The following is a 10,000-nucleotide window of genomic DNA, read 5'->3' on the forward strand; positions in this document are numbered from 1 at the left end:
GAGGGATAAGGGTCGAAAGAGGGAGAGGGAGAGAGGGATAAGGGAGGAAAGAGGGAGGGAGGGATAAGGGTGGAAAGAGGAAGAGGGAGAGAGGGGTAGGGGGTGATAGAAGGAAAGGTTGAGAAGCGGGAGAGAGATAGATGAAGATAAAGAGATATATGGATGAGAAAGTGAGAATGAGAGCTTAAGAGCAAGAGAGAGAGAGAAAGAAAAAGAGAGAGGGAGAGTGTAAGAGCAAGAGTGAGAGAGAAAGAAAAAGAGAGAGGGAGAGTGTAAGAGCAAGAGTGAGAGAGAAAGAAAAAGAGAGGGAGAGAGAGAGAAAGAAAGAAAAAGAGAGAGGGAGAGTGTAAGAGCGAGAGAGAGAATGTGTGTAGGAGAGAAAGAGAGAGAAGTTGACGTCGGAGGCCAAGGTATTACAGAGAATGACAAGCAGGCATAGTGTGGCGCCGGTTCAAGGAAGGGGTAGGGGGGAGGGGGGGGGGGGGGGGCAAGGGGCAGGAGGAAGCCAGAGAGGAAGGAGAAAGAGAAGGACCAGAGCGAGGAGGGAAGGAATGGGAAAGAGCAGAAGCAGGAGAGAGGAGAAGAGGAAGGAGAATGAGAAAGATAGAAAACAAGAGGCAGGGGAGAGCAAGGAGAATGATAAAAGACCAGATCCAGGAGAGAGGAGGATAGGAATGAGAATGAGACAGCAGAAGCAGGAGAGAGGCGGGGAGGCATGAGAAAGAGAGTAGAAACAGGAGAAAAAGGAGAATGAGAAAAAAAACAGAAGTAGGAGAGAGGAAGGAAAGAAATGAGAGAGAAGAAGAAAAGAAAGAGAAGGCCCAGAACCAGAAGACAGAAGAGAAGAAAAGGAAAAAAATCAAGCAGAAGGAGTGTACAAGCGGACCTGAGCGTAGCAGTGGCCGGGGCTGGGCAATGGCAGTCCGGTCCGCTGTCCATGACCTACTGCCTCGGTCTTCTGCGTGGGTTGCGTGCGGTGATTTTGTGGGGTAGCGTGTGTCCTTAGTTGCGGGTGTTTTTTGGTGTGTTTGGCCGGGTCGGGTGTAAATGAGGGTGTGTGCTTGTTGCGTTAGTGTGTTTGTGTGTTTTAGAGGGAGGGAGGGGAAAAGGGAGAGAAAGAGAGGGGGAGGGAGAGAAAGAGAGGGGGAGAGAGTGAGAGAGAGAAAGAGAGGGGAGAGAGAGAGAGAGACGGGGGGGGGGGTAGAGGGAAAGAAAGAGAGGGGGTAGAGGGAGAGAAAGAGAGGGGTGAGTGGGAGAGAAAGAGAGGAGGGAGGGAGAGAAAGAGAGAGTGAGAGAGAGAGAGAATATCCATAACGAGTCAAGTCATGGATATCCGAGATTAGGAAACAATTGTCCGTAGAACAGAGCTAAAAGTTTTTAATTAAAGTTTTTCCGGTTTTGTCGAACTTTCCATCTTCTTTTATTCATTAATTTCCAATACACATCAGCTAAAAAAAGACGATAATAATATTTACAGGAAAAAGGGATGTGAACAGAAAGTGAAAGCTAATGTTGGAAATATATTTGTATAAATCTAAAGTTCTATTATCCCCGGAAGTGATGTGAACATGTGTTTTAAATCTCTTGTGAAATAGAGAGAAAACAAACAGAAATATATGAAAATCTCCGGAATTTGAAGAATTATTTCCCGGAAACCAAATCAACGCAGGTATGTTTACCTCAATAATATCGTGTTTTTGGAAATGTTCTATTGATTTCCCTATATTCCTATCAACTGCACTTTTATATCATCAGTTATTGTGTAGTGATTTTTTCCTCATATTTATTCTCCCCGTTTTCTCCTTCGTCAGTTGTTTCCTTGTTTTCCTCCACATTTTTTATATCATAGTTTATACCTCTTCCTCCTCTTCTTTATTATTCTTTTTTGCTCGCCCTTCTGGAGCCACAGGTTCTGATCGCTATGCTGTGCAGATAAGCTTTAGTGACGTCACAGACAAGCTCTTCATTCGCTATGTGCGGGAGAGAGAGAGAGGGAGAGAGGGAGAGAGAGGGAGAGAGAGGGAGAGAGAGGGAGAGAGAGAGAGAGAGAGAGAGAGAGAGAGAGAGAGAGAGAGAGAGAGAGAGAGAGAGAGAGAGAGAGCGAGCGAGGAGAGAGAGAGAGAGAGAGAGAGAGAGAGAGAGAGAGAGAGAGAGAGAGAGAGAGAGAGAGAGAGAGACAGAGAGAGAGAGAGAGACACACAGAGAGAGAGAGAAAGAAACAGTGAGGAAGGGAGGGAGGGAAATAGAGACAGACAGACAGAGACCGTAAGAAAAGAAAAGAAGAGAGAGAGGAAGAGCGGGAGAAATAAGAAGAATAGAAAAGAGAGACAGAGAGAGAGAGAGCGAATGAGTTTGTGTCTGCGTCAATCCATCCCTGTATGTCTATCTGTCTATCTATGCGGGGGTGGGCATTTGCGTTGTCTTACAGCACGTATTCCTGGGCGGAGGCATTGTTTGTATGCGCCGGGTGAGTCCTCACGCGCCCGCCCACTTTCTCGCCTTTGCAATGCACTCGCGGGGGGGAGGGGGGAGGGGGGGGGGGTCTTTGTGCCTGCGTGCGTGCTTGACAGGCCAGACACGCCAGACTTGACCATTTTGTCCCTCGCATTGATTTTCGTGTGTCTTGTCGTGCCCCCGCCCCCCACCCCTTCCCCCTCCCACCACCCCATCCCCACGCTGCCCGAACCTATGTCCTTCCTACCCTCCCTCTTCCCTCTTTCCTTCCAGCTCCCTTTCTACTCGTGCGTTTCCCTGTCTTCCCTTTCCTCCCTTCATACTCCTCTATACCCTTTTCCTATTCTGTCCCCTCACTCATCCTTCTCTACATCTCTATGCCTCTCTTCTCCCTCCCTCCCCTCATCCCTCCTCATTCTCCCTCCTATTCCTTCCTCCCTCTGTCCTTCTTCTCGCTACCCCCTTACCTCCTCCTAGAGAATGGATATAGGAAAGAAGAAGGGAGGAGGGGAGATAAGAGGAAAGAAAATGAGAAGAGAGGAGGATAAATGGGGAAAAATAGAAGAGGAGGCGAAAGAAGGGGAGTGAATAAAAGAGAAATAAAGGGAAGGAGAGGAGAGAGGTGAGAAAGGGATAGGGGATGTAGAGGGAAGAAGAAAGAAAGAAAGGAAAGAGAAATGTAAAGACGAATGTAGAGGGATGGAGTAGATAAAAAAAAAAAAACAGAAATAAGAACAGACAAGAGGAGACAGAAGGAGAGGAGAGAAAGAGATGAGCGATGAAGTAGCGAGATAGATCCACTTTTGAATAGTTAAATCTTGACCTTTTGAAGGCCAAGATAACACGGCGAAAATAACTCGCTTTGGCCTTTCGATATGAAATGGGGTCTGCTGTCATTTATAGAACGGTTTCGGGGCAAGGGTCATATTTTATATATTTAGTTTTCTCGTGTTACCTTTTTCATATATTTAGCTTTCTTCTGTTACTTTCTTCATGTATTTAGCTTTCTTCTGTTACTTTCTTCGTGTATTTAGCTTTCTTCTGTTACTTTCTTCGTGTATTTAGCTTTCTTCTGTTACTTTCTTCATGTATTTGGCTTTCTTCAGTTATTTTTTTTATGTATTTAGTTTTCTTCTGTTACTTTCTTCATGTATTTGGCTTTCTTCTGTTATTTTCTTTATGTATTTAGTTTTCTTCTGTTACTTTTCTCATATATTTAGTTTACTTCTGTTACTTTCTTCATGTATTTGGCTTTCTTCAGTTATTTTCTTTATGTATTTAGCTTTCTCCTGTTACTTTCTTCATGTATTTAGTTTTCCTCTGTTACTTTTCTCATGTATTTAGTTTTCTTCTGTCAGGTATTGTGCTGCGAGGTATTGTTCAAGGGAAGACTTTTTTGAAGATTATTTATTTACCGGTTCGGGTTTACTGTTCTCCTAACTCAAACACACTCATGCACTCTATCTCTCTCTTCTCTCTCTCTCTCTCTCTTTTCTCTTCTCTTCTCTCTTCCTTCTCTCTCTTTCTCTCTCTTTCTCTCTCTTTCTCTCTCTCTCTCTTCTCTCTTTTTCTCTTTCTCTCTTTCTCTCTCTTTCTCTCTCTTTTTCTGTCTTTCTCTCTCTCTCTCTCTCTCTCTCTCTCTCTCTCTCTCTCTCTCTCTCTCTCTCTCTCTCTCTCTCTCTCTCTCTCTCTCTCTCTCTCTCTCTTTCTCTTTCTCTCTCTCTCTCTCTCTCTCTCTCTCTCTCTCTCTCTTCCTTCTCTCTCTCTCCGTTTCCCTCTTTCTCCCTCTCCTTTTCCCCCTCTCCTCCACACCCTTCTTCCTTGCCTGTGCCAATCCCGCAAGCCTATTTATCCACGCCATTTTTCATCTCATTATTATCACCTCGTCGGATATCAAGGCCGTTAATTAACCGCTTAACCGATTAAAGAGAACAGCCGGCCCTCGCGAGATGTTTGTGTCCGGAGGTGGGGGGGGGGGGTGACAGGTTGGAGGAATGGGGGTTACAGGTTGGAGAAATGGGGGGGGGGAGATACGTCGGGGATTTAGGGAAGGGGGAGGTAGGAGGGGGAGGTTGATGGACTATTGGGGAAGGAAAATATATTAGGGATTGCGGGTAAAAAATAAATTGGAGATGCATATTTTATTCATTTATTTATTTTGGGGGGTGAGGGGTGGGGGTGACGTCCGAAAGAAAGATATAAGGGCCGCCCGGATGTGTTTTCTGACAAGGAGAGTATTTGGGTTTCCTTCAAGGAGACCGTGACGTCACTCGTGTGGCCGGGGGAGGGGGGGAGGGGGGAGGGGGAGGGATTCCGTTGAGTGTCGGTGACGTAGAGGGCAGGAGAAGGGGCATTGTTGTTCTTGTTTTGTTTTTATAGTTATAGTAATAAATTGTTTTTTGTTTTTTGTAATTATTATTACTATTTTTATTGTTGTTGTAATAATGATGATAATGATATTATCATTATTATCGATATCATTATCATTATCATTGCCATTATTTTTACTATTATTGTTAATTCTTGATATTGTTGTTGTTGTTATTGTTATTACTGTTATTATTATTATTACTACTATTATTATTATTCGATTATTATTATTATTATTATTATTGTTTGCTTCTGGCCCTTCCTCTCCCCTCTCGCATTCTCTCTCTCTCTCTCTCTCTCTCTCTCTCTCTCTCTCTCTCTCTCTCTCTCTCTCTCTCTCTCTCTCTCTCTCTCTCTCTCTCTCTCTCTCTTTTTTTTTCTTTCTGCCTCATTTTCCCCAGAATTGGATTTCCAGAATTTATGAGGGACAACTTAAACTGTCTGATTCAGTTAGGTTCTTCTTGGCCAGATGAGTTATTCCCCACCCGCTCCCGTCTCTCCCTCTCCCTCTCCCTCCTTCTCCTTCTTCCCCTCCCTTTTCCTAACTCTCACTGCACCCTCTCCCTATTCCCCACTCTCTCCTTTCTCTCTCTCCTTCTCCTTCTTCCCCTCCATCTCCCTGCTCCACTCTCCCTCTTCCTCCCTGTTCTCTCCCTCTCCCCTTCTTTCTCTCTCCCTCCCACTGCATGCTCCCTCTTCATTTCTCTCTCCCTCTCCTTCTCCCTCCCTTTCTTTCTCCCTCCTCTCTCTCCTTCCCTCTTCATTTCTACCCTCTTCTCCATTTCTCTCTCCTTCTCCTTCTCCCCTCCTCTCACTCCCTCCCTCTCCTTCTCCCCTCCTCTCTCTCTCTCTCTCCCTCTCCTTCTCACCTTCTCTCTCTCCTTCCTTTTCTATTTCTCTCTCCCTCTCCTTCTCCCCCTCTCTCTCTCCCTCCCTCTCCATTTCTCTCACCCTCTCCCTCTCTCCCAACCTCACTGCGAGAAATAATAATTGCACATGACAGTCTGGTGGATTTGGCAACAGGTTGTCGGATTTTGCCCCACCTGTGTCCTGCTTATCCGGAATTTTATGATGTTCCTTCTCCTGCTACTTCTTCTTTGTCTTTCTTATAATTTCTTTATAGTTTATTGTATATTGCTTATTCTTCTTATTTGTCTTGTTTTATATATACGGAGGTAAATAACTATGTCTTTATTTTACACTTGCGCTTCCTGATGGAACAATGTGCTGTTTTGGGGTTCTTGTTAAGAGGTGTATTGCTTGTTACTATTATTAATAATTATATGAGACAGTGAGAGGGAGAGGGAGTGGGAGGGAGGGAGGGAGAGAGGGAGGGGGAGAGAGAGAGGGAAGGAGAGATAGAGAGGGAGGGAGAGAGAGAGAGGGAAGGAGAGAGAGAGAGGGAGGGAGAAAGAGAGGGAGGAGAGAGAGGGAGGAGAGAGAGAGGGAGGGAGAGAGAGAGAGAGAGAGAGGGAGGGAGAGAGAGAGGGAGGGAGAGAGAGAGGGAGGGAGGGAGGAGGGAGGGAGAGAGAGAGAGAGAGAGAGAGAGAGAGAGAGAGAGAGAGAGAGAGAGAGAGAGAGAGAGAGAGAGAGAGAGAGAGAGAGAGAGAGAGGGGGAGGGGATGCTTGAAAGAGGACGAAAGTAACTATTTACCAGAAAAAGAAACAATAGTAATCGCGGAAATGAATATGCATATATGTATAGTGTGCTTTGTCATTCAGACAAAAAAAAAGACATAAATACTGCATTCCTGTTTGTTTATTCCGTCTTTTACCCACGTCGCAAAAACTCGCATGCTTCTCCGTTCTCTTTGAGTCTCAGAAACTTCATCATCATCTACTATCTCCATTGCCACCATTATTAAAATCCTTTACTTTTCCATGTTCGCTCCTAGATCCCCCTCCTAATCCATTTCGTCCTATTTTTTCGTTTTCTGCATCTCTTACTCTTCCTCCTTTGTCTCGTCTCCCTTCTCCATCTCCGCCTTTACCTCCTCCTTCAGAACAGCCCTCCCCACCTCCACCAATTTTATACTTCCACCTCCACCAATTTCAAACTTCCACCTCACCCCTTCCACCTCGACCAATTTTATATTTCCACCTCACCTTCCACCTCCACCAATTTTATACTTCCACCTCACCCCTTCCACCTCCACCAATTTCAAACTTCCACCTCACCCCTTCGGGCTCGACCAATTTTATATTTCCACCTCACCCCTTCCACCTCCACCAATTTCAAACTTCCACCTCACCTCTTCCACCTCCACCAATTTCAAACTTCCACCTCACCTCTTCCACCTCCACCAATTTCAAACTTCCACCTCACCCCTTCCACCTCCACCGATCTCTCAGCCCCCACCACCTCCGCTCCCACACCTCCTCCCTCCACCAACATAGGTAAGCCTTTTACCAGACAAACTCGATCTGCCTGCTTGCTTGCTTGCACTGCTGCCCCCCCCTCCTCCTCCCCTCCCCCAGTGTGCTTTCTGCATGCGCGTTTCCCTGTCGAAAACGAAGTCTGTCTGGAAGCTTAAGTGTCCCTTCTCGCACGCTCGCTTTTTCCGAAACGAACTGCGAAGTGGTTTGAGAGGGAGGGAGGGAGGGAGAGAGGGAGGGAAGGAGAGAGGAAGAGAAGGAGAGAGGAAGGGAAGGAGAGAGGAAGGGAGGGAGGGAAGGAGGGAGAGAGGGAGGGAGGGAGGGAGAGAAGGAGGAGAGGAAGGGAGGGAGGGAGGGAGAGTGAGAGTGATAGAGGGAGACAGAGAGGGAGGAAGGGAGGAAGGGAGAGAGAGGGAGAGAGAGAGAGAAAAGGGGAGAATGTTTGAAAGAGTGGGAGAAAGAGATTGAGAAGTTAAGGGATAGTAAAACAAGGGAAAGGGAGAGGGTGAGAGGGAACAGACGAAGGAGACAGGAAGAGAAAGAAAGACTGAAGGAGAGGCATAGAACGAAAGAAAGGAGAAAAGGAATAAATGAAACCGGGAGAAAGAAGATGAGAAAGAAAGGTGTACGAGCAAAGAAGAGTGGAGAAGAGGAAAAGAAAGATGAGAGGGAAGAAACAGTGCGAAAGAGAAATGGAGGCAGAAAGGATGAGAGGGACATGAAAAAGGACGATTCGTATTTAGGGAAGAAAAAGAGAGAAAAGAAATGGCAGATTTTAAGCCAGAGAAATGGAAAAGGAAAGAGAATGGGCAAGACCGAGAGAGAGAGAGAGAGAGAGAGAGAGAGAGAGAGAGAGAGAGAGAGAGAGAGAGAGAGAGAGAGAGAGAGAGAGAGAGAGAGAGAGAGAGAGGGAGGGAGGGAGGGAGGGAGGAGAGAGAGAGAGAGAGTAGAGTAGAGTAGAGATTATAAACTCATTAATAGAAAGAGCGAACTATACATCGACTTAGAGGGATATAGAGAGAGACGGAATAGGAGAGATAAATAAATAAAAAAACACCGAAAAAAAGAAAAATAGAAAGAAAACATCAAGAGAGAGAAAGAAATGAGACTCAGCCTAGGTGTGGTATTCGTGATTTGTGGTTATGGCCTCTGTTACGTTGGTATTTTTGTGAAAAGGGTGGCGTGATTGGGGAATTGGCAATACTGTTGTTGTTGTTGTTGTTTTTTGGCCTTTGTTTTTGTGTTGAGATTTCGTTGTTGTTGTGACGATATCGAAATTGCATTGTTGATGATTGTAGGGTTATTATAGTTGTTGTATGAAGAGGGGAAACGTTGGGATTGTTTTGGTGATAATAATAGTAATGACGATGATGGGGCTAATGGTGAGTGATAATGATAGTAATGATAATTAAGATAATAAGAAAAATAATAATAACAACAAGAACATTAACAGTATTGATAATTGTTATATGTTAATGCTGCTATTGCTCTTATTTTTGTTATTGTTGTACATATTGTTTATCGACTTTTTCACGACTTTTCCCCTGTTTGTCCCCTTGCTTCTCCTCCTCCCTCCTCTAAATTTCCCCCCATTCCCTCCCTTTCTCTTCTTCTTCCCTTATTTCATTCTCCTTTCCTCTCCCTCTTTCCCTGTTCTTGCCCCCCTTCGTCACGCAATTCCCCCTTCCCGCTGGCTTTCTTAAAGTACGGTCCTCTGAAGAGCTGTGTTATAAGAATAATGTTTTTTCGAGTTTTATTTTTATTTGTCTTATTTATTTATGCCATACTGCTTTACGTCCTTCGCGCTCGTCTTTTTTTATTTGTTTCTTTGATTATTGGGTAGATGTGCTCGGTATATATATATATATATATATATATATATATATATATATATATATATATATATATATATATATATATATTCATCCAAAGACCCACAGGTCATGAAATGAATGCACTAGCAGCTTGGACGTTGCACAACCTCTCGGAAAGGACAATTAATGAATCGTTTTCGAATCCGTAATTGGTGTCGGGTTCATTTCGGAACGTGAACTACAACAACAACAGTAAAACAAAAGCATCGAACAAAGGCCCTCTTCAAGACTCTAACCTGGTGTTGTTGTGCTATTGTTGTTTTGTTGTTTTTATCGTTGTATCATTGTTGTCGTTGCTGCCACCACCATCATCATCGTTATCATCCTTATTATTTTTATCATTATCATCCCAATCTACATAATTTGTTTGTTTATTCTTATTGTTATTACTATTGTTATCGTCATCATCGTCATCATCCTCATAGAATGATTTTATTTTTTCTTATTTGTTTTAATGATTTGTTTATTTAAATACTAAGTCATTTATTTATTGCAAAATCTCGTCTAATTCATTATATCTACCAAAACAGCAGAAATGAGGTATAAGATAAATTACCTTCCCAAGAGACAAAGACTTTCCAGAACTTTCCTTGAAGAAGAAGGAAAGAATAAGGAGAGAAGGGGGAAGATTTTTTGCTTGGGGGTGGGGGGAGGAACGAAATGAAAAGGGGGAAGAGGGAAGGAGCGAGAGAAGGAGAAGAGGAGGAAGAAGGAATAGGGAAGAATGTGGCATGGAGGAGGAAGGAAGGAAGGGAAAGAGGAAGGGGCAAAGGGAATGGGAAAGGATGAAGAGAATAATGGGAAAAGGAAAAGGGAAATGGAAAGGAAATAAGGTGGGGGGGAGAGGAGGAGTAGGAGGAAGGGGGGAGGGGGGAAAGTCGTGAAAAACGAGACAGTTCAGCTTCGGAAAACCAGACATTGTCCCG

The 10,000-nt window shown here is 44.3% G+C and overlaps 1 protein-coding gene across 18 annotated transcripts in view; it reads left to right on the forward strand.

Annotated features, from left to right (window-relative positions):
- LOC113823429 (Nuak family kinase 1) overlaps positions 1–10,000 on the forward strand; it is a 142,604-nt gene that overhangs the window by 62,803 nt on the left and 69,801 nt on the right. For 3 of the 18 annotated variants that reach the window (XM_027376060.2, XM_027376063.2, XM_027376062.2), the window contains exon 2: positions 1,478–1,669. The exons of 12 other annotated variants lie outside the window; for them this stretch is intronic. The gene's annotated coding sequence lies outside the window, so the exon portion shown is untranslated. Of the gene's footprint in view, positions 1–1,448; positions 1,670–10,000 lie in introns of all 18 variants that reach the window. 3 more of the 18 variants (XM_027376057.2, XM_027376061.2, XM_027376059.2) reach the window with 1 other exon arrangement.

The sequence above is a fragment of the Penaeus vannamei genome, chromosome 19 (assembly GCF_042767895.1).
Source record: "Penaeus vannamei isolate JL-2024 chromosome 19, ASM4276789v1, whole genome shotgun sequence".
NCBI classification, from domain to species: domain Eukaryota; kingdom Metazoa; phylum Arthropoda; class Malacostraca; order Decapoda; family Penaeidae; genus Penaeus; species Penaeus vannamei.